The following is a 25,788-nucleotide window of genomic DNA, read 5'->3' as shown; positions in this document are numbered from 1 at the left end:
ACTTTTGCTAAAAACTAATTCCAATTCCTAAATTCACTTATGGACAACTTAAACTATAAAAAATTGAAAAACACCATAACTTGGGACATCATTTTTGTGCGACAAAAGTGATAGGAAAAGGCACCAATGAGAAATGATCTGCCCAACCATCCCAGCCAATCTAATGAACGCATTCTGCTACTTTACACTTTAAGAAGTGACCATTGTCTGATACACTTGAAATATGCACAAGCTAATGGGATAAGATACAGAAATGATTATTCTGTCAAGAAATCATATTACACTCATAATAAGCATTAACGAGATAACTGGGTCAAAGCAGTATTATCTTAATTGATTTTTCAAAAAAGAAACCTGACAGAAAAATGTCAATGTTGGAATAGTTCTTCATGCATCATTAAAACCAGATTGGCTTTTAACAAAAGAAGAATCCTGTGAAGAATTGATTCTTGCTTCGGGCTGCCTCAAGTAAGTGTATTACATAAAAATCTATACAGGATATTAAAACAACACCACTGTGCAAGACAGTTACAATTAAAAGCTGACACCCGCCCCCCCCCCCCCCCGACTCCCTGCCCATGGGTCTCCTGTAGATGCTTGCCAGCACAATACATCTCAAGTCTTTACAGCTAATAAAACCACTGCATGAAAACTGTTGAGATGAACTCTGCTTACTGTTAAGAGATGATTATACGGGCTTATAATTAAATCTGTACTTTAATGACACATCAATTTCCTAATGGTACAGTGTTTAAATGAACACCCACACATTCAGAATGACACTGCCATTACCTTGCTACAGTGATTACAGTCTCGCGCGGAAACTATACGCTAAAAACAGTGATTCACTGCAATGTACACCCATATGCACGCCACATTTCGCCAGTATTATTTTTGAATCTTCGCAGCAGACAGAAAACATTGAGATTTTCATTTGCCTCAGAAAAAATTAGTATGAGTACAATGGATTTTGAAGGCTGCAAATTAAATAGAAAACTGGCACAATGTACAATCCACAAGTGCGTCCATGAACATAATTAACTAGTTTGTGCGTTTTGTGCATGTCGAAAGAGCTGTGTCACAGCTCATTAATAAGAGTGCAAGATGCGTCAGAATGTTGAGAGTATTTGCATAATCCTGTGCCCTGTGTGCAGATCAATCTAAGTGCATGAACAGACAAACACAACCAGAAGTTGCTGCTCACGGTTGCATAGTACCCGCCCGTAGTGCTGTGCACTGTGTACACAGCTTGTTCCATGCCTCACAGTATGGATGTGGCTCCTGGATTAATGGATAAGATGTAATCCATTAGCTTCTTCTTTGTGTCAAGGGGGGAATGAGCACCTGTCTTGGCATGCAAGGAGAGACATAAAAAGTTGGGGAGATAACCCTTGATGTGCAACAACATCAGTGTCCTAACCTTCCCTAGTAACAGCCTTTTGCCTAGTGGTAGAAATCAGTTAATACCCACAGCGCCACATTGTTTATTGGGCACTCAAATGAAAGTACTAAGGCTCAGGAAAATTTAGAGGAGCAGGTGGACATGTTATCCCTAGCTCCTGCCCCTCACCTCCGTCATACTGCAACAGTAGGAGATGAACCCTATGTGGGCCACCAGCTATAAACCCAATACCGTATTGAGTGTATGAGAAACAATATGCACTCAGACAACCATATAAAATGTACCCTTGCACTGAGAGGGTGGAAGGATGTCTGCACATACAATTGGACATCATAGAGCTATAAGTGAAATCTGACAAGAGCAGAGTGACATTATGGAGGAGAGATACTGAGACTCACTGAAACGATATGCACATACTCAGAGAATATAGATGTAACTGAAGAAACAAGAGAAACATTTATGAAGAAATCGTATATACAAAAAAGATAAAGTACCCTGCCGATTAATATATGTATTTCTGAACTCTTTAAAATCTTCAAGGAACTGGCCAATCCTGCCACAGTCTCTACCTCTCCTGTCCCTTCCCAGGCCCTTTGCATGGCACTGGCTTCTCACTTCATTTCTAAAACTAGGGACATCCTGTCCTCACTCTCCTCCTATCGCCTCCCTCCCTCTATTCCCTGCTCTTCCCCCGGCCCTTCTGCAGCCACCCCTACTCCCTCCTTCTCTGCCTTTCCCCTTTTCTCTGCAGACAAGGTTTCTAGACAAGTCAGATCTATGAATGTCTCGTCAAAACAAGTTCACCCCTCTTCCTCCAAAACTATGAAGGACCACATCGACACCCTGGCTCCTGCCCTGGCTGATTTCTGCAATCACTCCTTCGCCACTGGAGTCTTCCCTTCCCCCCTTAAGCACTCCCTTGTGCACCCTCTTCTTAAGAAACCCTCGGCCGAACCCTTCTGCCCAGCTAACTTTCGCCCAATCTCCATCACTCCCTTTCTGGGCAAGCTCCTGGAGAAACTGGCCATCTCCGAGCTTAATCTCCACAATGAATCTGTTGCTTGTCTTCATGACCATCAGTCTGGCTTCAGAGCTGCCAGAATTACGGAAACTGTTCTCCTGAACATCAGTGAAGACCTGCTCTACAACCTTGATTCCAACACCCCATGTGTCCTCATCCTGCTTGAGCTCTCCTCTGCCTTTGACACTGTCAACCATGCCATCCTGCTCAACCGTCTCCGTGATAAGCTGGGTATCACTGGTCAGGCTCTGGCGTGGCTGAATTCTTTCCTCTCCAACCAACCCTCCCAGGTCCAACTTGGGTCCATCCTCTCTGATATCCTTTTCTCCACCTGTGGTGTCCCACAGGGGTCTAACCTCTCTCCCTGGCTGTTCAACCAGTACCTGGCACTCCTTGCCCACCGCATCGCTGCTCTCTGCCCTAACATTCAGTGCTATGCAGATGATACGTAGCTCATTTTCAGGCTACCCTCGGCCTCTTCCTCTCCTTCCCTCATCTCTGACTGTCTCTCTGCCATCCATGAGTGGCATGCCGCCAATGACCTTTGCCTTAATACCAGTAAGACTGAGATTCTACTCATCAGCATACCCGCACCCTACTTTCCTGCAGCTCTCTAGCTGGCCTCTCTTGACCCTCTTCCTACTCCCACCTGCAAGGCAAAAAACCTCAGAGTCATCTTCGACTCCACACTTTCCTTCTCACCTGACATCTCTGACATCTCTAAGAAGTCTCACTACCAGCTGCACCTCCTCAGAGGTATCCTTCCTTTTCTCTCCTTCCCCCAGAAGCTCACTGTCTCCAGAACCCTGGTTCTCTCTAGGTTGGACTATTGGATAGCCTCTATCTAAATCTGCCTGCCTCTACTCTCCACCCTCTACAACTTATCCAGAACAGGGCTGCGAGACTTGTCCTTGGACTGAAGCCCAGGGATCACATCTCTTCAAGACTTAAATCTCTTCACTGGCTCCCAGTGGCTGCGAGGATTAAGTTAAAAACCCTCTGCATTGTCCACAAGGCCTTCTGGGGCCTGGGGCCAAAATACCTTCAACTCTCTCTTCCTAAATATCTTCGTTCTCAAGCTCTTTGCTCATACGCATCCAACTCCTTCAGGGTCAGTCGCTTCTCCAAGCAACGAGTTGATGGTAGATCTCTCTCTGCGGCAGGGGCCTCCCTCTGGAACAGCCTTCTTGTCTCATTGAAACTTGAGGAGATCCATCTCCGGTTCCGGAAGCACCTCAAAACCTTCCTCTTTGCCTCTGCTTACTCTCCCCCTCTCCCCTGCTAAACTTCTTGGCAGAAACGGCACCGGTTACCTGGCCACCGTTTCTGATTCACAGGGCCCAGGCCCCGCCAGTTGCCCATCCGCACTGCCTCCCTTGCTACCCTAGCACCTGGGTACTGTTTTCTGTATCCCTACAGGCCCCCTACCAGCATGTATGTCTGCACTTACCTTGCACATGCCACCAGTGGCTGTTTTTCTTTTGTCTTTATCTTATTTATTCTACTATCCCTTGTACTGCACTTTTCCCCTCTCCCTTCCCCACGCACTTTTTCCCTCTACCCCTCCCCATGCAATTGCGCGATCTGAATGATACCTGGCCTAGTATGACTGTTTCTGTTCCTCCCTGTGCCCCCTCCCTTGTCTCGTCGTGCCTTGAAACACCTGTGTATAGGCGCGTTATAAATGCCTTATCATATCATATCATATCATACACACAGAATCGCAAGGTAGAGGAGACAAATAGAATCTTGCTGTAGAGGAAAGCATAACATGGCTAGAGCAGCCATGATGAAAAGATGGATGTCGGACTCGTAATAAAACCATTCCAGCTACCTCAGTCAGGAGATGCTGGAAAAACAGCTGTGTGTGAGGAATAAAGAGGATTCTATTGGCTTGGGATCAAAGATGCTATTTCAAGGAATATGTGTAAGGCACAAGGGGAGTCAAAAGGATGAGCCATGAAAATAAGACATATTTCTCTTAGATTAAGCGAAGGAGAAGTTATCTGCAAGGCAAAGTATTAGACAATTAAAGATGAAGAAAAACTGTACAATGGAGTGAGCAAGTCTCGAGAGGCCAAAAAGTGTAATGAACTGTAAGGATATATATTTATGGGGTGTTATTGCCATGCAACATGCAGCATGGAGGTGCAGCCATTTGTAAGAATATGTGGGGTTTTATTGCAAACATGCAACATACAGCAGGGAAATACAGCCAGGCCCAGTTTGAAACTGCAGGCATTATTTCAGTAACAGCCAGCAAGCAAAGTTGTCAGAACACATAAAAAAAACATTTTAGCATGGTGTGCTGCCAGTTAAAATAAGGAGGTGCACAATTATATATTGGATGTTTCATGTATGGAAACTGCATTAGAATACATAACTGATTAACCTTGCACTAACATTACTAAAGTACCAATTTCAACTTCTCTAACATTATAATGCAGTATTCTGTACACAATGAAATACAGTCCATGTTTTGAGTGCACTGTTAGGAATTTATTTTTTCCATTAGGAAGTGCACACTAGCGTTTTCTTCAGCTTGTGGAGAACAGAAATATGTAAAATGCAGGAAGGAAAATGAAACAGTTGCAGTGAAAATGAAGTCTTCATTGTATTGAAAAACGAAGGCTGGCACAGGGCACATTCTTTTTATTCTGATTGGTAGGGTTCTGATCATTTTTTTTTTAATGTGTTCTGACAACTTTGCTTGCTGGCTGTTACTGAAATAATGCCTGCAGTTTCAAACTGGGCCTGGCTGTATTTCTCTGCTGTATGTTGCATGTTTGCAATAAAACCCCACATATTCTTACATATGGCTGCACCTCCATGCTGCATGTTGCATGGCAATAAAACTCCATATATATCCTTACAGTTCATTACACTTTTTGGCCTCTGGAGACTTGCTCACTCATCTTACAGTTTTTCTTCATCTTTAATTGTCTAATACTTTGCCTTGCAGATATCTTCTCCTTCGCTTAATCTAAGAGAAATATGCCTTATTTTCATGGCTCATCCTTTTGACTCCCTCCTCCTATCAAGATAATGAAATCAATCAAGGCTCTGATCAAACCATTCAGAAAAGGAGGGGAGTGCTGTATAGAGGACCACTTAGAAGCGGTGTACGATATATTTAAAGCCCTCCACATACCTAAGGAACAATGTAGACAATACTTTCACTTAACTCTGGATGCTCCCACAGCGAGAATCATCAGGGGATTAAATGAACAGCAGAACATGACATGGGCAGAATTTGAAAAAGAGATTAGACGTAATTTTTCTCCATTCCAGTCATTACAGGAGGCAACAAAAGTAGCATACATGATTACAGCTGGGCCAAATGCATCCCCTTGCCAATTTCTGCAAGACTTATAAAGAGCTTTTTCTCGTTTTGATGTATCTTTTGATCCTAATTCTAATGAGTTTAAAACTGCTTATTTTTATGGTTTGCAGAAAGATATTATATCACAGTTAGTCCGCGAATTTGATCGTGAGAAGTCACTTGAATGGATCGTGCACCAAAGTACAAAACTATATGAAGTGCTCTACTGTCAGGGTAGAGAGAGTGATAAAATTAAAGATACAAGATCAAAATCTAAAGAATCCTCGGCAAAAGTAATGGAGTTCAGGTCAGCTAAAATTTCACTTGAGTCCGCTCAAAGTCCAGGCAGAAATAATGTGACACCCGAACAGAGGGGTATCCCACAGAGGTTGCTGCCCTATGTACCAATGTTTCAGTCACATGATCCTAGTAATAGGGAGAGTTACATTAGCCTTAGGTATTTAGGAGACAGGCCCCGGGCAGTATATCAGTCCGACATGTAAGGCATGAAAAATAATCAGAGACAAAACCAAGATCAAAGAAGTAATGGTCCCTACCAGACATTGGGAACACAGAGCAGATTTGACCCCAACACCATGATATATGGCAACCAGGACAGACCCCGGTATGCGGATCGATTTACTGAAAATGAGAATCAGCATAGGGGACAATACTCACAAAATGAGAGACAGGACATGAGACAGAATATTAACTATGCTCCACATCAATTTAATCAATCATCGCCACCAGGGGATTACAACCAGAGAATAGGTACACCCCGCTCCCCGCCCCACATGAATCAAGAGTTCAGAAACCACTCAAATAGGAATCACTCTCCTGAGTGATATCAGAATAGATTTAACCGGGGGGGAAATAACCAATATCGGCATAGGCCACAAAGAGAAGTTTCTAGAGAGATGGAAAGATTCCAGTGTCTCGAGGCCCAAGTAAAAATGTTGGCTGACCAAATAGGAAAACTCTGTACCGCTCAAAAACAGTCATCAAAGGAGGGGGCAGTTAAATCAAACATTGGAAATGTGCACAAATGAAAAAGGAAAACAAGAAAAACATGAAATTCCAAAAGAACAAAGAGACAGATTTAAGAAAGACAACTCATGCATGGATAAAATAATTGATCAGGGAGTAAGTGTGGATGTTAAAACACCCTCCCTAGACAATCAAGATGCTAATAAAATATAGAGAGGAAGAAGGTCATAGAAGCGACCTGGTGGTTCTGATAATAAGTTAATAAATATTCATGACACCTGCAATGATAAAAAGACAGATTTCCCTGATCCAGTTTTGCATAATGACTCTGAGCTGCTTAATGATTAAAAAAACAATGCCTGCAAATGAATATGATGCAGAAATTACAAATACATCTAAAAAAGAGGATTGGTTTAACCTGGAGTTAAATCAAACATTGGAAATTTGCACAAATGAAAAAGGAAAATGAGAAAACATGAAATTCCAAAAGAACAAAGAGACAGATTTAAGAAAGACAACTCATGCATGGATAAAATAATTGATCAGGGAGTAAGTATGGATGCTAAAACACCCTCCCTGGACAATCAAGATGCTAATAAAATATAGAGTGGAAGAACTTAAAAGGAGGGTACAGATCAATCACCTGAAGAGTTCTTTGAGCCACAGATGTTTGAGGAAATTAAAAAGACGGGTATCATGCCAAATACCCACAAATGCCAAACATTTACAAATGACAATTTATCAAGTGATGTTTATACGCATATTCAGTTGGAGGATTATAGTGTGAACTCCGGATGGAAAGCTGAAAAGTGGCCACTCCCAAATGACCTCTGAATATTGGGAGATGAGTAAGGTTTCTCAAATGGAAATGGACAGAAAGGAAGGAAAGATGTCCTTTCATTTACCGATGTGCTTAGCCAAGAGTGAAAAGGGTCTGAGAAAGGTGAGTCCTGAAATCAGTAAGAATTCACACTTTTTGTGTCTATTAGAAGAAGTTGAAGACAGATATTATGCTCCCATTACTGTGGAAGAGAAGTGCAATACATTTGCAATGGTTGACACAGGGGCACAGGCCACAATTATGTCCAAAGAATTGGTAAAAAGTATCAATGAAGGGAGGTCTCGACAGAATCAGATCAAAGTGAGACAGAGTAAAGGCCCAGTACATAACTTTAATGGTGAGGAGGTGCCTATCGAGGGTGTAACCAAGATTGACAGAAAGATAGGAAAACACAGAATGAAACAGGAAGTATTGATCACATTTATTTCTGAAATTCCATTCTTGATGGGAACAGATTGCCTTATAAGATTGTCTCCTCTCATTAATGGAGTAAATGGGGTTCTGTGGACTTTAACCAAAAAACCATTAAGTTCTAAAAAAATAAATTCACAAAACAGCAGTGTAAATGAATGCCATACTGTTGCCAAATTGAATGATGCAGTGGAGGTGTACCTACAGAATAGCTGTGAGCCTAGTGTCACTTATTTTGATGTGTGAGGACAAAATGCTAAATGAAAGAGAAAACAATCTGTGCAGATTTATTTGGACCCTAGGAAGAAATGGCAAACTGAAATGGATGAACACACATTGCGCTTCTATTTAAAAGAGAAGAAGTGCAAACAGAACACCATCCCTAAGGCAGACACAGAAAAGCACATCACCACCCTTGCTGAAATACATATGGAAGATGAGCAGCTATGGATTCATATTGGTATACATTGCCATTCTAAAATGATAAAAGCCACTTTGGCACTTGAACAGGAAAGGAGTTTTATTAATGAGAAACTACTGCAGAGAATAATACATTTAGAATTAAAAACCAATATATCTCTGGTTTGTACAATCCAGATTTTGAAAATCGAATTGCAGGAAGGTGCATGCTAAAGATTAATATTAGACAAAAAACCATTTACCACAATGTGTGGATAGTGAGTGGAACACAAAATGATTTTTATTTGGGCAATGATATCATGCACAGAATGTGCACAGTGTTAGATTTCCTTAACCAAAACATATGGTCACAACTAGGCGGGCCTGCGCCCGAATTTGAAGACAAAAGAAGGGCTTATCATTGTGCACAATTAGTGCCATATGCAATTGAACTAAAGGTGTAGAAGGATATTACTATCTCTGCATTCACCAAACAGGTTGTTATAACACTAAAGTGCAAGAATAGACAGCAAATTAAGGATTCTGATGCATGTGTGTGCTTGAATGAGTCCATGAAACAGCAAGGCCTGGATTATGAATATACCCCATTGATAGATGTTGTGGAGGGGTCCGTCAAAATTATGGTGGATACTAAAGGATGTCAAGATATTCATTTAGAAGAGAATTCCTTACTAGGAATGGCCATACAAAAATCACATTATGCTGCAGATTTCAATAACATGGTGATTGGAAATATCTCTGAGAGATATGAAGATGCACAGGGTGTATTGCCAGTGTACCTGAATTCTCAACCCAAAGGAATCTTCAAGATTCAATCTGTGTACCCATATGATCCCAATGAGACAGTGTGCTGTCACCAGGAGAATTGTATAGTATTTGACTTAAATGAAAATGAAACAGGAAATCAGCACATTGAAATGGAGGCTGATATGCCAAAATATTTAAAAGTGGCAGCTTTGCAGAGAGATACACCCACACAGTTGGAAGAAAGCACAGAGGTTCCTCCACTGGAGAATTTCCGAGAATTTTCAAACATGGTAGAGGAGCAGATTCTGTTAGCAGATGCATGTGATAGCGAAGAGGATAAGAATGTAATGAGAAAAATATTTATAGAATTTAAGGATGTTTTTGCCAAAGAGGCATATGATTGCGGCCTAACTGGTTTACATGTTGCCACATTACCAGAGGTGTGTGGTAGAAATCCAGTGTTCATGCGCCAATATCGATTTCCACTGGCATGCTTAGAGTCATTGGCAGAGATAATTAAAAAACTTGGAGTCTAGGGGAATTATCAGACCCATTCATAGTACCTCCAACACTCCTATTTTGCGTGTATTAAAGCCAAATGGTCAATGGTGTCTGTGTGCAGACCTGAGGGAACTAAATAAAAGAGTGCCAGTGTCTAGATGGCCGCTGCCATTCATTGATCAAGGCCTTGCTCAGGTTTATGGGTCAAAGGTTTTTACCACATTAGATCTCACATCTGGGTACTGGTGTGTGCCATTGGCAGAGGACATTCAGAATTTATTTGCATTTTCATTTGATAAAACGCAATACGCTTGGTCTAGAACACCATTTGGCTATGTCAATAGTGGAAGCGAATTTGGCACATTTTTAGGAAAAGCTATGCCAGATGCAGCGGAAAGAGGAACCATAGTTTATGTAGATGATGTCCTGATAGAAAATGAAAACTTAAAAAGTCATTTTGATGAAATTAGACATGTACTTGACCAATTGCAAAAGGCGGGTGCCAAAGTATCTTTACAGAAAGCCCAATGGTGCAAGAAAAAGGTGAATTTCCTAGGCCATGAAGTAATTGAAAATGGGTTAAATCCACAAAAGAAAAAGGTGGAGGCCATACAAAAATTGAAAGATCCTAGAAACATGAAAGGTTTAAAAAGCTTTTTAGGAATGACGGATATAACAGGACATTTATTGAAAATTAGGCTGAAATCACTCAACCATTGACTAAACTATTGAAGCTGTATACACCCTGGAAATGGGAAAAGGAGCAATTGGAGGCAGTTGCTAAATTGAAAGAATGCCTCATAAAGGCACCCTGCTTGGCTTATCCCATAAAGAACAAATATTTCTTTATAGAAATAGGATTCGCTGAGCATTGTATGTCAGCAGTGTTAGCTCAAAAACATGATTTGAACCATAAAACTATTGCTTATGCAAGTAAGGCATTTTTTCAGGTTGAAATTAAATTCAGTAAATGTGAAAAGGCTCTTCTGACCACTGTGCGGGCATTGCAACATTTTTGTCCCATTGTCCAATGGGATAAGGTAAGCATTGAGACAGATCATCAACCATTGCAGTTTTTACAGAGTAAAAGGATTAGATCATGCAATCTAGCTCAATCCAGAATTACTTCATAGACATTGGAATTGCAAGGCTTCCCAGTAGAAGTGAGATATGGCCAGAATAAAAAGAGCCTAATTGTTCAAGAGTTAGCAGATTTACATGACTGTGCAGCTGAATGTGTATCAGATGAAGTATAAGTGGAGTACAGTTTGCAGGAGTTTGAACAATCATCACACAAAGCTTTTGATGTAAATACATGCAAGGAATTGCCAACTGTATATGTCGATGGATGTGCTTTTCACATTGAAAATGACAGTAATAAACAGTTGGTGTCAGTGATAGGAAATGTGTGGTTGAGATGTGAGTATATTCCTAGTGTACAAATGAGAATTGGGGCTAGAAGTAGCCAGGTAGCAGAGTTAGCAGGCATTTATACAGCAATCACTACTGCAGTTGAGAACAAATTCAGTGAAATTGTTCTAGGGACTGACTCTGATTATGCACAAAATAGCTTTGTAGAATATCTGCCTGGCTGGAAAGCAAGAGGCATGCTCACATATGTTATGTTATGTTAAAGGTACTTATAAAGCGCACCGTCACCAAGGAAATTGGTCCCCAGGCGCTCTGGTGGATCTGTAAATGAGAAGATGAGAAGGGTTAGTAAGGTGAAGAGGGAGTAGGATAATGAGAGGGGTGGTATACTGTTGGCAGCTTCAACTCGGTGGACACCGGGTGCTGAGCTTTGGTGCAATTATTGGATCAATGTCAGTCCACATGTGCTGTTGGTGCAGCTTATGTGTTGCGGTGTGGTGAAGTGTGTGCAGCCTGTTGTGCGAGAGATGGTTGTGTGAGTTTTTCAGTGATATAAGTATGCAGAGAGTTTGAGCTAAGGGGGGTAATTCATAGAATCCAGCGCACAAGTGGCGCACGCGGCTGGCGCACAGTGTGCGCGTGCGAATCCCTGCGCCAGCCGCGTGCGCTAAAATCCATTTCCGCGCACAGCGTATTCATGGATTCCAGCCACCAAAACCAGCCGTGGCGCACAGTGGCGCAGCGACCCTGCAGCAGCGCCAGTTACGCCCCCAAGAACGCCTCTCGCGCAGGGAAAAGCCATCAATATACCCAATCCAGCGCAAAGGGCTGCGCTAACCCTGTACCAGCACAGCAAGCGGGCTACGTGCATCACTGGGGTGCGCGGGAAGTACTTCACGCGATTGGCCCCGTGCGAGCAGGGTACGCGTATTTCAGGGGTGCGCGGGAAGTCCCACACGCGATTACATCATCGTAGGTGTATTTCAGGGGTGCGCGGGAATTTCCACACGCGATTGGGCCCGTGCGAGCAGGGTACGCATATCTCAGGGGTGCGCGGGAAGTTCCACACGCGATTCCATCAGGGTACGTGTATTTCGGGGTGCGCGTGAAGTTCCACACGCGATATCAGCAGGGTACCTGTATTTCAGGGTGCAGAGGAAGTTACACACGTGATTTCCGCAAGGTACGTGTATTTCAGGGGTGCGCGTGAAGTTCCACACGCGATATCAGCAGGGTACGTGTATTTCAGGGGTGCGCGTGAATTTCCACACGCGTTTGGGCCCGTGCGAGCAGGGTACGCGTATCTCAGGGGTGCGTGGGAAGTTCCATACGTGATTCCATCAGGGTACGTGTATTTCGGGGTGCGGGGGAAGTTCCACACGCGATTTCAGCAGGGTACGTGTATTTCAGGGGTTCGCGGGAATTTCCACACGCGTTTGGGCCCGTGCGAGCAGGGTACGCATATCTCAAGGGTGCGCGGGAATTTCCACACGCGATTCCATCAGGGTACGTGTATTTCGGGGTGCGCGTGAAGTTCCACACGCGATATCAGCAGGGTACCTGTATTTCAGGGTGCAGGGGAAGTTACACACGCGATTTCCGCAGGGTACGTGTATTTCAGGGGTGCGCATGAAGTTCCACACGCGATATCAGCAGGGTACGTGTATTTCAGGGTGCAGGGGAAGTTACACACGCGATTCCAGCAGGGTACGTGTATTTCAGGGGTGCGCGTGAATTTCCACACGCGATTGGGCCCGTCCGAGCAGGGTACGCGTATCTCAGGGGTGCGTGGGAAGTTCCACACGCGATTCCATCAGGGTACGTGTATTTCGGGGTTCAGGGGAAGTTCCACACGCGATTTCAGCAGGGTACGTGTATTTCAGGGGTTCGCGGGAATTTCCACACGCGTTTGGGCCCGTGCGAGCAGGGTACGCGTATCTCAAGGGTGCGCGGGAATTTCCACACGCGATTTCAGCAGGGTACGTGTATTTCAGGGGTGCGCGGGAATTTCCACACGCGATTGGGCCCGTGCGAGCAGGGTACGCGTATCTCAGGGGTGCGCGGGAAGTTCCACTCGCGATTCCATCAGGGTACGTGTATTTTGGGGTGCGCATGAAGTTCCACACGCGATATCAGCAGGGTACGTGTATTTTGGGGTGCGGGGGAAGTTTCACACGCGAAATCAGCAGGGTACGTGTATTCCAGGGGTGCGCGGGAAGTTCCACACGCGATTCCATCAGGGTACGTGTATTTCGGGGTGCGCGTGAAGTTCCACACGCGATATCAGCAGGGTACGTGTATTTCGGGGTGCGGGGGAAGTTTCACACACGAAATCAGCAGGGTACGTGTATTCCAGGGGTGCGCGGGAAGTTCCACACGCGATTCCATCAGGGTACGTGTATTTCAGGGTGCAGGGGAAGTTCCACACGCAATTTCAGCAGGGTACGTGTATTTCAGGGGTGCGCTGGAATTTCCACACGCGATTCCATCAGGGTACGTGTATTTCAGGGTGCAGGGGAAGTTACACACGCAAAATCAGCAGGGTACGTGTATTCAAGGGGTGCGCGGGAAGTTCCACACGCGATTCCATCAGGGTACGTGTATTTCGGGGTGCGGGGGAAGTTCGACACGTGATTCCATCAGGGTAGGTGTATTACAGAAGTGCGCGGGGAGCACCACACATGAATTGCACGTGTGGGCCCTCCCAGGTGTACCCTCTACACCCTCCACGGCCCCTGCAGGTGGCTCACACCACAGGGGCCTACCCTGCACATGTCCTGCAGGCACCCCATCCACCATGGCCATGCCCCCCAGCCAACCCACATGTCAACTTGCACTACTGCCCACCAACGCATGTCCCCCTGCACCCCCAGCCACCAGGGGCACCCTCCACCAGGCCCCCACCCATGTCTCCCACCACCCCCACCCCCCCAGTCACCAGGGGCAGCCTAAACCAGGCCCCCACCCATGTCTCCCACCCCCCCACCCCCCCAGTCACCAGGGACAACCTCCACCAGGCCCCCACCCATGTCTCCCACCACCCCCACCCCCCAGTCACCAGGGGCAGCCTCCACCAGGCCCCCACCCATGTCTCCCACCACCCCCACCCCCCACTCCCCAGGGGCAGCCTCCAGCAGGCCCCCACCCATGTCTCCCAAGACCCCCACCCCCCACTCCCCAGGGGCAGCCTCCACCAGGCCCCCACCCATGTCTCCCACCCCCCCACCCCCCAGCAGTGCAGGGGCAGCCTCCACCAGGCCCCCACCCATGTCTCCCAGCACCCCCACCCCCCAGCCACCAGGGGCAGCCTCCACCAGGCCCCCACCCATGTCTCCCACCACCCCCACCCCCACTCCCCAGGGGCAGCCTCCACCAGCCCCCCACCCATGTCTCCCACCACCCCCACCCCCCAGCAGTGCAGGGGCAGCCTCCACCAGGCCCCCACCCATGTCTCACACCACCCCCACCACCCAGCCTCCAGGGGCAGCCTCCACCAGGCCCCCACCCATGTCTCCCACCACCCCCAACCCCCCAGTCACCAGGGGCAGCCTCCACCAGGCCCCCACCCATGTCTCCCACCACCCCCACCCCCCCAGTCACCAGGGGCAGCCTCCACCAGGCCCCCACCCATGTCACCCACCCCCCAGCAGTGCAGGGGCAGCCTCCAACAGGCCCCCACCCATGTCTCCCAGCACCCCCACCCCTCAGCCACCAGGGGCAGCCTCCACCAGGCCCCCACCCATGTCTCCCACCACCCCCACCCCCCAGCAGTGCAGGGGCAGCCTCCACCAGGCCCCCACCCATGTCTCCCACCACCCCCACCCCCCAGTCACCAGGGGCAGCCTTCACCAGGCCCCAACCCATGTCTCCCAGCACCCCCACCCCCCAGCACTGTGGGGCACCTGCCAGCAGGCCCCCACCCATGTGCAACTCATGTACCCCTGCACCCCCACCCCCCAGCACTGTGGGGCACCTGCCAGCAGGCCCCCACTCATGTCCAACTCATGTACCCCTGCACCCCCACCCCCCAGCACTGTGGGGCACCTGCCAGCAGGCCCCCACCCATGTCCAACTCATGTTCCCCACCACCCCCACCCCCCAGCACTGTGGGGCACCTGCCAGCAGGCCCCCACTCATGTCCAACTCATGTACCCCTGCACCCCCACCCCCCAGCACTGTGGGGCACCTGCCAGCAGGCCCCCACCCATGTCCAACTCATGTTCCCCACCACCCCCACCCCCCAGCACTGTGGGGCACCTGCCAGCAGGCCCCCACTCATGTCCAACTCATGTACCGCTGCACCCCCACCCCCCAGCACTGTGGGGCACCCTCCACCAGGCCCCCACTCATGTCCCCTATCACCCCCACCCCCAGCAGTGCAGGGGCAGCCCCCACCAGGCCCCCACTCATGTCTCCCACCACCCCCACCCCCCCAGCAGTGCAGGGGCAGCCCCCACCAGGCCCCCACTCATGTCTCCCACCACCCCCACCCCCCCAGCAGTGCAGGGGCAGCCCCCACCAGGCCCCCACTCATGTCTCCCACCACCCCCACCCCCCACTCCCCAGGGGCAGCCTCCACCAGGCCCCCACCTATGTCTCCCACCACCCCCACCCCCAAGCAGTGCAGGGGCAGCCTCCACCAGGCCCCCAACCATGTCTCCCAGCACCCCCACCCCCCAGCCACCAGGGGCAGCCTCCACCAGGCCCCCACCCATGTCTCCCACCACCCCCACCCCCCAGCAGTGCAGGGGCAGCCTCCACCAGGCCCCCACCCATGTCTCCCACCACCCCCACCCCCCAGTCACCAGGGGCAGCCTCCACCAGGCCCCCACCCATGTCTCCCAGCACCCCCACCCCCCAGCACTGTGGGGCACCTGCCAGCAGGCCCCCACCCATGTCCAACTCATGTTCCCCACCACCCCCTCCCCCCAGCACTGTGGGGAACCTGCCAGCAGGCCCCCACCAATGTCCAACTCATGTTCCCCAGCACCCCCACCCCCCAGCACTGTGGGGCACCTGCCAGCAGGCCCCCACTCATGTCCAACTCATGTTCCCCACCACCCCCTCCCCCCAGCACTGTGGGGAACCTGCCAGCAGGCCCCCACCAATGTCCAACTCATGTCTCCCATCACCCCCACCCCCCAGCAGTGCAGGGGCAGCCTCCACCAGGCCCCCACCCATGTCTCCCACCACCCCCACCCCCCCAGTCACCAGGTGCAGCCTCCACCAGGCCCCAACACATGTCTCCCAGCACCCCCACCCCCCAGCACTGTGGGGCACCTGCCAGCAGGCCCCCACCCATGTGCAACTCATGTACCCCTGCACCCCCACCCCCCAGCACTGTGGGGCACCTGCCAGCAGGCCCCCACTCATGTCCAACTCATGTACCCCTGCACCTCCACCCCCCAGCACTGTGGGGCACCTGCCAGCAGGCCCCCACCCATGTCCAACTCATGTTCCCCACCACCCCCACCCCCCAGCACTGTGGGGCACCTGCCAGCAGGCCCCCACTCATGTCCAACTCATGTACCCCTGCACCCCCACCCCCCAGCACTGTGGGGCACCTGCCAGCAGGCCCCCACCCATGTCCAACTCATGTTCCCCACCACCCCCACCCCCCAGCACTGTGGGGCACCTGCCAGCAGGCCCCCACTCATGTCCAACTCATGTACCGCTGCACCCCCACCCCCCACCACTGTGGGGCTCCCTCCACCAGGCCCCCACTCATGTCCCCTATCACCCCCACCCCCAGCAGTGCAGGGGCAGCCCCCACCAGGCCCCCACCCATGTCTCCCACCCCCACCCCCCCCAGCAGTGCAGGGGCAGCCCCCACCAGGCCCCCACTCATGTCTCCCACCACCCCCACCCCCCCAGCAGTGCAGGGGCAGCCCCCACCAGGCCCCCACTCATGTCTCCCACCACCCCCACCCCCCACTCCCCAGGGGCAGCCTCCACCAGGCCCCCACCTATGTCTCCCACCACCCCCACCCCCAAGCAGTGCAGGGGCAGCCTCCACCAGGCCCCCACCCATGTCTCCCAGCACCCCCACCCCCCAGCCACCAGGGGCAGCCTCCACCAGGCCCCCACCCATGTCTCCCACCACCCCCACCCCCCAGCAGTGCAGGGGCAGCCTCCACCAGGCCCCCACCCATGTCTCCCACCACCCCCACCCCCCGGTCACCAGGGGCAGCCTCCACCAGGCCCCCACCCATGTCTCCCAGCACCCCCACCCCCCAGCACTGTGGGGCACCTGCCAGCAGGCCCCCACCCATGTCCAACTCATGTTCCCCACCCCCCCTCCCCCCAGCACTGTGGGGAACCTGCCAGCAGGCCCCCACCAATGTCCAACTCATGTTCCCCAGCACCCCCACCCCCCAGCACTGTGGGGCACCTGCCAGCAGGCCCCCACCCATGTCCAACTCATGTTCCCCACCACCCCCACCCCCCAGCACTGTGGGGCACCTGCCAGCAGGCCCCCACTCATGTCCAACTCATGTTCCCCACCACCCCCACCCCCCAGCACTGTGGGGCACCTGCCAGCAGGCCCCCACGCATGTCTCCCACCACCCCCACCCCCCAGCCACCATGGGCAGCCTCCACCAGGTCCTCACAATCCCCAATCATGTGCGTAATGGTCAGCCTCCACAGCCAAAAAGCCCTACCAAGTAACCCATTCACCCACATGGAAATTGAAATTACATGTTACACCCCCAATGTCCATAAAGCAAATGAACCCATGTCCGTCACACACAATGGTTGCAATTGAATGGGAAAACACCCAACATGAAATGCATGAAACCAATGAGATGATACCACACAGTGAAGTATGAAAACAAAATTGTATAAAAAAAAAAACAATGCAAATGAAATGAAACAAACTACAATGGCAATGAAAAAAAGAGAAGCTGCGTGTCCGTCTAAAAAACTAAAAACTACAAATCCAAATCCAAAAAAATGTTGTCCAAAGTCACATCAAAAATAAAATCAATCCAATGAAGAACTATGTACAAAACATCCAAGGGTCCATGAGCCCAACTGAACAAAGGAAACCTAAAACTAAAGAACTATATACAAAGGCAGCGGGCAAGTCCAGCAGCTCACTCCGTGGTGTTCCGGGCCAGGGCATCATCGAACTCCTGTTCGATGTCCCGGAGGCGGTCCTGTTCCATGGCCCCGAGGGTCCGCAGGGACGACGCCGTCTCCTCCTCCAACCCCCTGCGGATTGCCTCGAGGCACTCGGCCCGCCTCAGGGCCCTCCGCATGGAGTTCTCCGCCCTGACCATTGTGAGCCGCGCCTCTTCCGCCCGCCGCCGCTCCGCACCTATCTGCTGGCCCAACCGCTGCCACACAGAAGACACACCCCGTCCTGGGTCAACCTGCCCTCCGGCCGATGCCTGCCCCTCCGATGTTGAAGGCCCCGAGCCTTCATGGCTCCCACCACGTTGCTGCTGCTGCTGTGCCTCTGCCCGTGCACTGCCTCCTGCTGCCTGCACATCCTCCGCCGGGTGGGGTGCAGTTGTTGATGTGGCCACCCCTGCTGGACGTCCGACTCCCGACTGTGGCAGGGATGCCTCCTCCACCAGCCTGGCCGCACCGTCAGAGGCAGCTCCACAGGGCACCCAGGTGACTGATGGGTGGGAAGATGGCACAGAGGACGACTGGCGCGTAGGGGGTCCAGTTGAGGAGGGGGTCGGAGAAAGCCCCATCAGACGGAGGAATCCGGCCTGGGTGACCTGTCCCAGCAGGCTGACGTGGTCAACGAGCCATTCGAGATGACGTGCAGTCTCTCCATGAAAAGACTGCAGGTCACCTCGCATGGCCCGTTGACGCAACGCCACACCAGCCAGGACAGGCTCAACACGGATCTGGATAGCCAAGTCCGCAGGCAGAGGAAGGCCAGTTGACGTGAGCTCATCCCCTGCCTGAAAACGGGTCTGGACGTAGGCATCCCTGCTGGTGCAAGATGATGCAGGGACAGGATCGGGGACAGGATTGCACACAGGCACCTCCGCGGCGGCCTGTGCTGCCTCCTGTCCCTGGTCCTGCACTGCACCACTAGCACCAGTGGGATCCCCACCTCCAGACCCCGTCTCTGGTGCTTGCACAGCCTCCTCCTCCACCAAACCCCCCACCAATCTGGATGACTCCGTGCCATCTTCCCCTGTTGGGCCCTGTGGGGTCCCAGCTGCCCCTTCTGCTGCCGAGGAGTCCAACTCCAACCTCCGCCTCTTGGACCTCCCCCCGGCAGCTGCGGCCTGGGACGCGGCACCGGACTCCTCACTCCCCGACGAGATGACAACACGGGAGGGGAGCCGGGCCTTGCGTCTCCGGCTGGCGGTGGGATCACCGCCGCTGTGCTCCACAGCACCTTCTCCGCCCTCTTCATCAGTTGACGCTGCAGACAGGGAGAAACAAAACACAGGCATCAGGGCACTGTACAATGGACACATACACACATGACAGTTGCACATGAGTGGCATTGGCAAACCTCAGACATGTCATCGCAATCCCCAACACACATGTCATTACAACTCGCACACATGAGCCATACCACAGCCATATTGCAACTGCCACCACCATCCATACACATACAACAGCATGAGCAGCCAAAGGTGAGCCAGACATCACATGCAACACAGGAAGTGCACCACACATGTACACACACCACCACACTTGCATGCATGTGTACACCTCTGCCAAGTGTCGCACTGTTCAGACGGGCATCCATGTCACATCTGCCAATCAGTCTTCCACATACCGCTGTCACATGCATCCATGTTGCATCACTGTTGCACCCTTGTCAAATACACACACATGCACATGTACACAGTGCTGATACATGCAGCCGAAAACAACATACATGCGTGACATCACGGACATGTCTACTTACATACACATTCATCCAAACATGTGTGCCCACACAACTGCATTTGGCATGCAAGCCTACACACACAAGCACCATCCATGTCTCACACATTACAGCCCTCGCATGTGTCAGCCCCACGGCCCTGTACACCCCCACCCATACTCGACCCCATACCAACAGATGTGCAACCTGCACACTACTGAATAATCACCACACGCACTGCTCACAATCAGGATGCATGTACACTCACCGCTCGACTCCAGACGGGTCTGCTTCTCTAGGACCTGGACGTGGAGCGCTGGGGTTATGCGTTCCAGGACCCTCATCTGTTCTTCCGACAAGTGGCCCCGGCGCCCCTTGGCATCCGCTGCCTTCAAGAGGCGCCGGGCCTTGTTCAGGGTCCTGGACCTGAAGTCCAGGGCCTTGTTCAGGGTCCTGGACCTGAAGTCCTCCCAGCGCTTCCTGACATGTTGTAAGTCGCGGACTGCCACCCCCTCCGCGTTGATGGCAGTCACAATGTCAGTCCAGATCCGAGTCCGTCCTTCCTTGTCGGCGCGGGAACTTCCGAAGAGGGCATCATACTGCCCCAGGACTTGCTCCACCAGGACACCAACTTCGGTGGCACTGAAGCTGGTGCCCCTCTGCCTCTCTGGCCGGGGGTTGTCAGTGGTCACAGATGGTGTTTGCCCCGACATGACAACCCCAGAGGCAGGAGTGGATGGGCAACTGGGTCCTGGGGCTCGGCTGTGGAGCGATGGAATCCCAGTCGGGAGTCTTCGGTTCCAGCAGGGGTGGTCACAGCAACAGCACCCCTGGCTGATGTGCAGGCAGCAAATGGCAGTGCACGTGGGCAGCAGGCAGTCAGGCAGCAGCAGATGGCAGGTGGGAGCGTGCTCGGGGCTCTGGGGGGGCAGTAGTTCGGCCTTTTGGGCAGGAGCGTGGTCTTCCGTGTGCTTACGCGTGGCCAGCTTGATACGGAGTGATTTGGCCCGTGAAAAATCTGCACGTCAGCGTGTAATTCGAGGAAAGGTCCTTAGCGCGTAAGCGCGTCTGCACGCATACGCATTATCATTGGACAGAAGGCCCCTCAAACGCAAGCGCCCCTGTGACGTGACGCGTACAGACGTGCATGGGGATTTCAGCACGCGTGAAGAACTGCACGTCCGCGTGTGATACGAGGAAAGGCCCTTAGCGCGTATGAACAGCAGCACGCATATGCGATTTCATTGGACCAAAGGCCCTTAGCGCGTGAGCGCGTCTGTGACGTGACGCGCGCAGGTGTTTCCCTCATTGCACGTGATGACAGAACACACGTGGATTTCCACCAATCGCGTGTGAAAGTTCCCGGCACCCCGGAACACACGTACCCAGGCTAATCGCATGTGGAACTTCCCGCGCACCCGAAACACACGTACCGAGGCAAGTTGCGTGTACGCTCACTCCCCTCTGAACACACGCGATGACACTCGGACCGTATCCGAATACGGGAAACCCGCGCACGGCAAAAGACGTGCACAGGCGTCAACGCGTCTGCCACACGAAGGCAAGCGGAAGCGTCCCCGCGCACAGCATAAAAGTGCGCGCAAACAACTAACGCGTATATACAGCTACGATGAATGCCCCATTTGTCGCTGCACTGACCGTGGGACACCGCAGGAGGAGGAGAATAGCCAGGGCACGCATTTTCGCACCACGGACAAGCCTTTTTGGGATGCCTGACGACCAGGTCTATGGCAGGTATAGGTTTCCACCCCATATCATCCTAGACCTGGTCAGGGAGTGGGAAGATGACCTCACATCCCCCACCCTTTGCTCCCAAGCATTGAGCCCCTTGGAGAAGCTGCTCAATTTCCTGCATTTTTTGGCCACTGGGTCATTTCAGCGGACAACCACATAGTGGAGGGGTCTCACAGGCCACGCAGTCACGCTGCCTACACCAGGTACTGGCAATCATGACAGCGCGCCCCTCAGTCCGCAGGCACATATACATGCCCAGAACACCCGCAGAAAGGCAGGCCGTTGTCCTGGATTTTTACAGGGTGGCACACTTCCCCAAAGTGCTCGGTGCCATAGATTGCACCCATGTGGCCCTACGTCCACCTAGGGCCATTGAGCACATCTACCGAAACCGCAAGCACTGGCATTCCATCAATGTACAGGTGGTATGTGATGCAAAGGGAAACATCACCTCTGTCTATGCAAACTACCCTGGCTCCACCCATGACAGTTTCATATACAGAATGTCCGCCCTGAGCCGGGCCCTGGAAGCTGGGCAGCATGGCGACACATGGCTCCTAGGTCAGTACAAATGCCCTTGCACATGCATGCAAGTCACACACAGACAAATTTCCAAACCCTAATAATCTCAACTATTATCACCTCCCCAGGGGACAGTGCCTACCCTCTGAGCAACCACATGATGACGCCAATCCGGAACCCCACCACACCACCCCAGGTAAGATACAACGCCACCTATATTGCAACCAGGGGCATAGTGGAGCGCACATTCGGAGTGCTCAAGTCACGTTTCCGCTCCCTTGACCGCTCTGGTGGGCAACTACTCTATGCACCACCAGTAGTGTGCAGGATCATTGTGGCAGCATGTGTCCTGCACAATGTTGCAACACGGCAGGGCGTCCCGGTGGACATGGTGGTGCCCCCACATCCCCAACCACAGGCACAGGCGCTGCCCATGGGAGGGGACAGGGCACGTGGCGAGGAGGTCCGGACCCAGCTTGTGGCCACATTTTTCACCTAAATTCCCACCCCTGTGGAGTGCACACAGGCCTGGCACATACCAGGTGACAATCGATGATGACAAAGAGACAGTTAACTGTCACAACCCTACCACCCTGAGAAAGTTGCCATGGAAGTGCCACATCGTCTGCATCCCTAGCTACTTAAACACAAGCTATCCTGTGTGACCAAAAGGCACACATATGACATATGACATGATATGGGCCATACACAAGTATTCCAAGGCGCAATGAGGCAGGGAGGGGGGAACAAGGGAACACAGAGAACGGTACTACTAGGCCAGGTGTCATTGGGATCGTGCAAGTGCAGGGGTAGGGGGAATGGGAAAAGTGCAAGGGGAAGGGTGGGGGGGAGTCCAGTACAGGGGAAGTAGCCCAAAAAAATAATACATAGGTCGCCTGGTGGCAACTACAAAGGTAAGTGCAGACAAGTGCTGGGAAGGGAGTGCTGTAGGGATAGAGAGACAGTACTGCAGTGCAGGGGTTGCCAGGGAGGCAGTGCAAGTGGAGAGTGGCTGGGCCAGGGACCAAGGTCGGTGAGAGTGGCCCAGTTGCAGCTCCTGTGCAGTTCCAGTGGAGAATTCTGCAAGGGAGAGGCAGACAGCAAGCAGAAGCAAAGAGGAAGGTCTTGAGGTGCTTCCAGAACTGGAGATGATTCCCCTCAAGTTCAAGTCAGGGCGGAAGTCTGTTCCAGGGGGAGGGCCCTGCTGCGGGGGGAAATCTACCCCCAGCTAGTTCCTCTGAGAAGCGGATGACACGGACATGCAAGGTGTGCATCACACACACCTGCAAACCAGGCCATGGCCATCACTGTCATGTCACTCAAACACTCCCAAACATCAACATGACATGGCAGCAATACCCATACACCAATGCAGTAACGATGAGGTACACATTGCCATGTCCTAAATGTACAGTGGCATCGGACACTGCTGCCTGACCCGGAATCAGATGAAATGACAGACCAACAACCTCCCACCCAAAATAAGTCATTTCCAAATGCATTACAACAGTCGTAGACGTAACATCACAATGAATGCCTGTCTACATGCACATTATGCATTGCAAAATCAACACTGCAGCTCATGTGTGCAGTGTCCTACTCCTGCATCACACTGCTCAGCGCACAGCACAGTGAACAGCCATTGTGTGTGATGCACACCCTGAGCATCACATCTAAGTGACAGACCACGTCAAACATCAAATTAGGCATGTACTGGATCCATGATCGGTCACAGAACATGTGCTGCCGGGACACAGTGGGCACCAGAAGGCAAACAGTGTACACGTGGATATGCAAGGGTGGGAGTACATGTAGTGCATCAGAGTGCAAGTGTGTGGTTCTGCAAGGACATGTACTCCACATATGCATGTGCACTCAAGTGACCATCAGTGTTCCCTACACATCACATGTGAACACCCACCATGTGTACACCCCAGCATGTCAAACCACAACTATCCCCTCGCACCTGAAAGGAAAAGACAACACATGAACAGGCATTGATCAGCAGAACACAACATGTACATAGGCTACCACCATCACTATGTCAGGGTTCCCATCACACTGCAGGGCAAGGCAACTATCAACAACAACCCCCCCTCCCTCACAAATGACCATGACCCACTGAACAACTGCACCTGGGTCATGGAGCCTGCAAACCTCAATTCCACCTGGCCACAGGATCACCTTTACCCTTCGTCACCATCTCCCACCTTGTGTGTAAAAAGATGCCTGAACCCTCAGAATCCACACTCATTTCCAAAATCACAAAATCGAAGGCATAAAAACGAACCCGAACACCCTCCAGTAGATGACTTGACGTAGCAGTAACTCACAAAGGCCAAGTACTACCACAATGATGCAACAACCAAGGTAGCACAGCAAAACAATGTCACGACAGGATGTGAGACATGTGTGGTACATGACATAGGATGATGCACCATGAATGGATGTGTACTGTCACAGGTCCCCTGTACAGGCGCCGGAGTGTCACGAAACAACCACCCCCACCATGTCCCGGGTGCCTGCAAGGTCAAACTCACACAGGCCCCTGAGACCCTGGTGGGGAATGAGGTTCAGGGATATGCAGTCGGGACAGGTGTTGACACACTGGATGACTGGAATGAACGGCAGGAGAGGGGAGGAGGAATGACACATGAAACTAGGGAATGCACGAAAATGTACAACCTGCATGAACACATACACAATCCAAACAAACTTGGACATCATTGTCATGGCCTTCTGTAGTCCAGGCTCAACCACCCCCTCTAGGGTTTTGGCGCCTGCAAGCTTGGGGCTTACACAGGCATCCGCAACCCCAGTGGGGAAAGAGGGTCAGGGAACGTTGCTTGGATAGGCACGGGAAGCAGGAACACCGGGTAGAGGGTACAGGTTTCAAAATTGCATAGGATCACGGGTGAATAGGGAGAAAAAAACATACCAAATGGAACCACACATACTCTCCATGCATCGGTACACTCCCCAGCAAGCCTATGCAGAGCAGTTCGTAAGAAAAACAACAAGACACTTAGCTCTGGTTTTGAGTGCTGGCCTCCTGCCTGCGCACTCTCAGGTCCGGTTACAGGAGCACTGCAATGCTGCAAAGAGAGACACAGTCAACAACCTGTACGTGCCAATTGCACAAAAACACAACACCAAACATGCCCCACAGCAACAGACTACTCTACAAACAGACAATCTGTGGTTGATGCTTCGTACCCATATATAACATCACCCCTGTGACGGGTCATACACAGTCAATGCAGTAAGGCAGCCGCTTCTGGGTGCGTGGCAAATGGAACACCAATGTGTCACAATTCACACAACATGCAATGTTCCCTGGGTAAGCAGACAGACCCATATAGCAAGCCATGACTACAGAGCAAGTTGCGTACCACCATGACCGAAACAAAGTTGGCAGTGCATTTATCATGAAGTACGTGGAAAAGACATGCACTGCACCTGAGTATGTCCCTTGCTGTATGTCCCTGTGAGCTGCCCCTTTCCATGTCTCGGAAGGCTACATGGTTGATACAAGTGCCTCAATGGACCTTGGTGTACCGGAGGGTATGTGCCACTGCCCCTGCATGTGTCCCAGACAACCCTACTATCAGCAGCCATCAGTCCACAAACACATCTGAGC

Source organism: Ambystoma mexicanum, chromosome 5p (genome assembly GCF_040938575.1).
Source record: "Ambystoma mexicanum isolate Mex_15411 chromosome 5p, UKY_AmexF1_1, whole genome shotgun sequence".
NCBI classification, from domain to species: domain Eukaryota; kingdom Metazoa; phylum Chordata; class Amphibia; order Caudata; family Ambystomatidae; genus Ambystoma; species Ambystoma mexicanum.
This window is presented reverse-complemented; position numbering follows the sequence as displayed.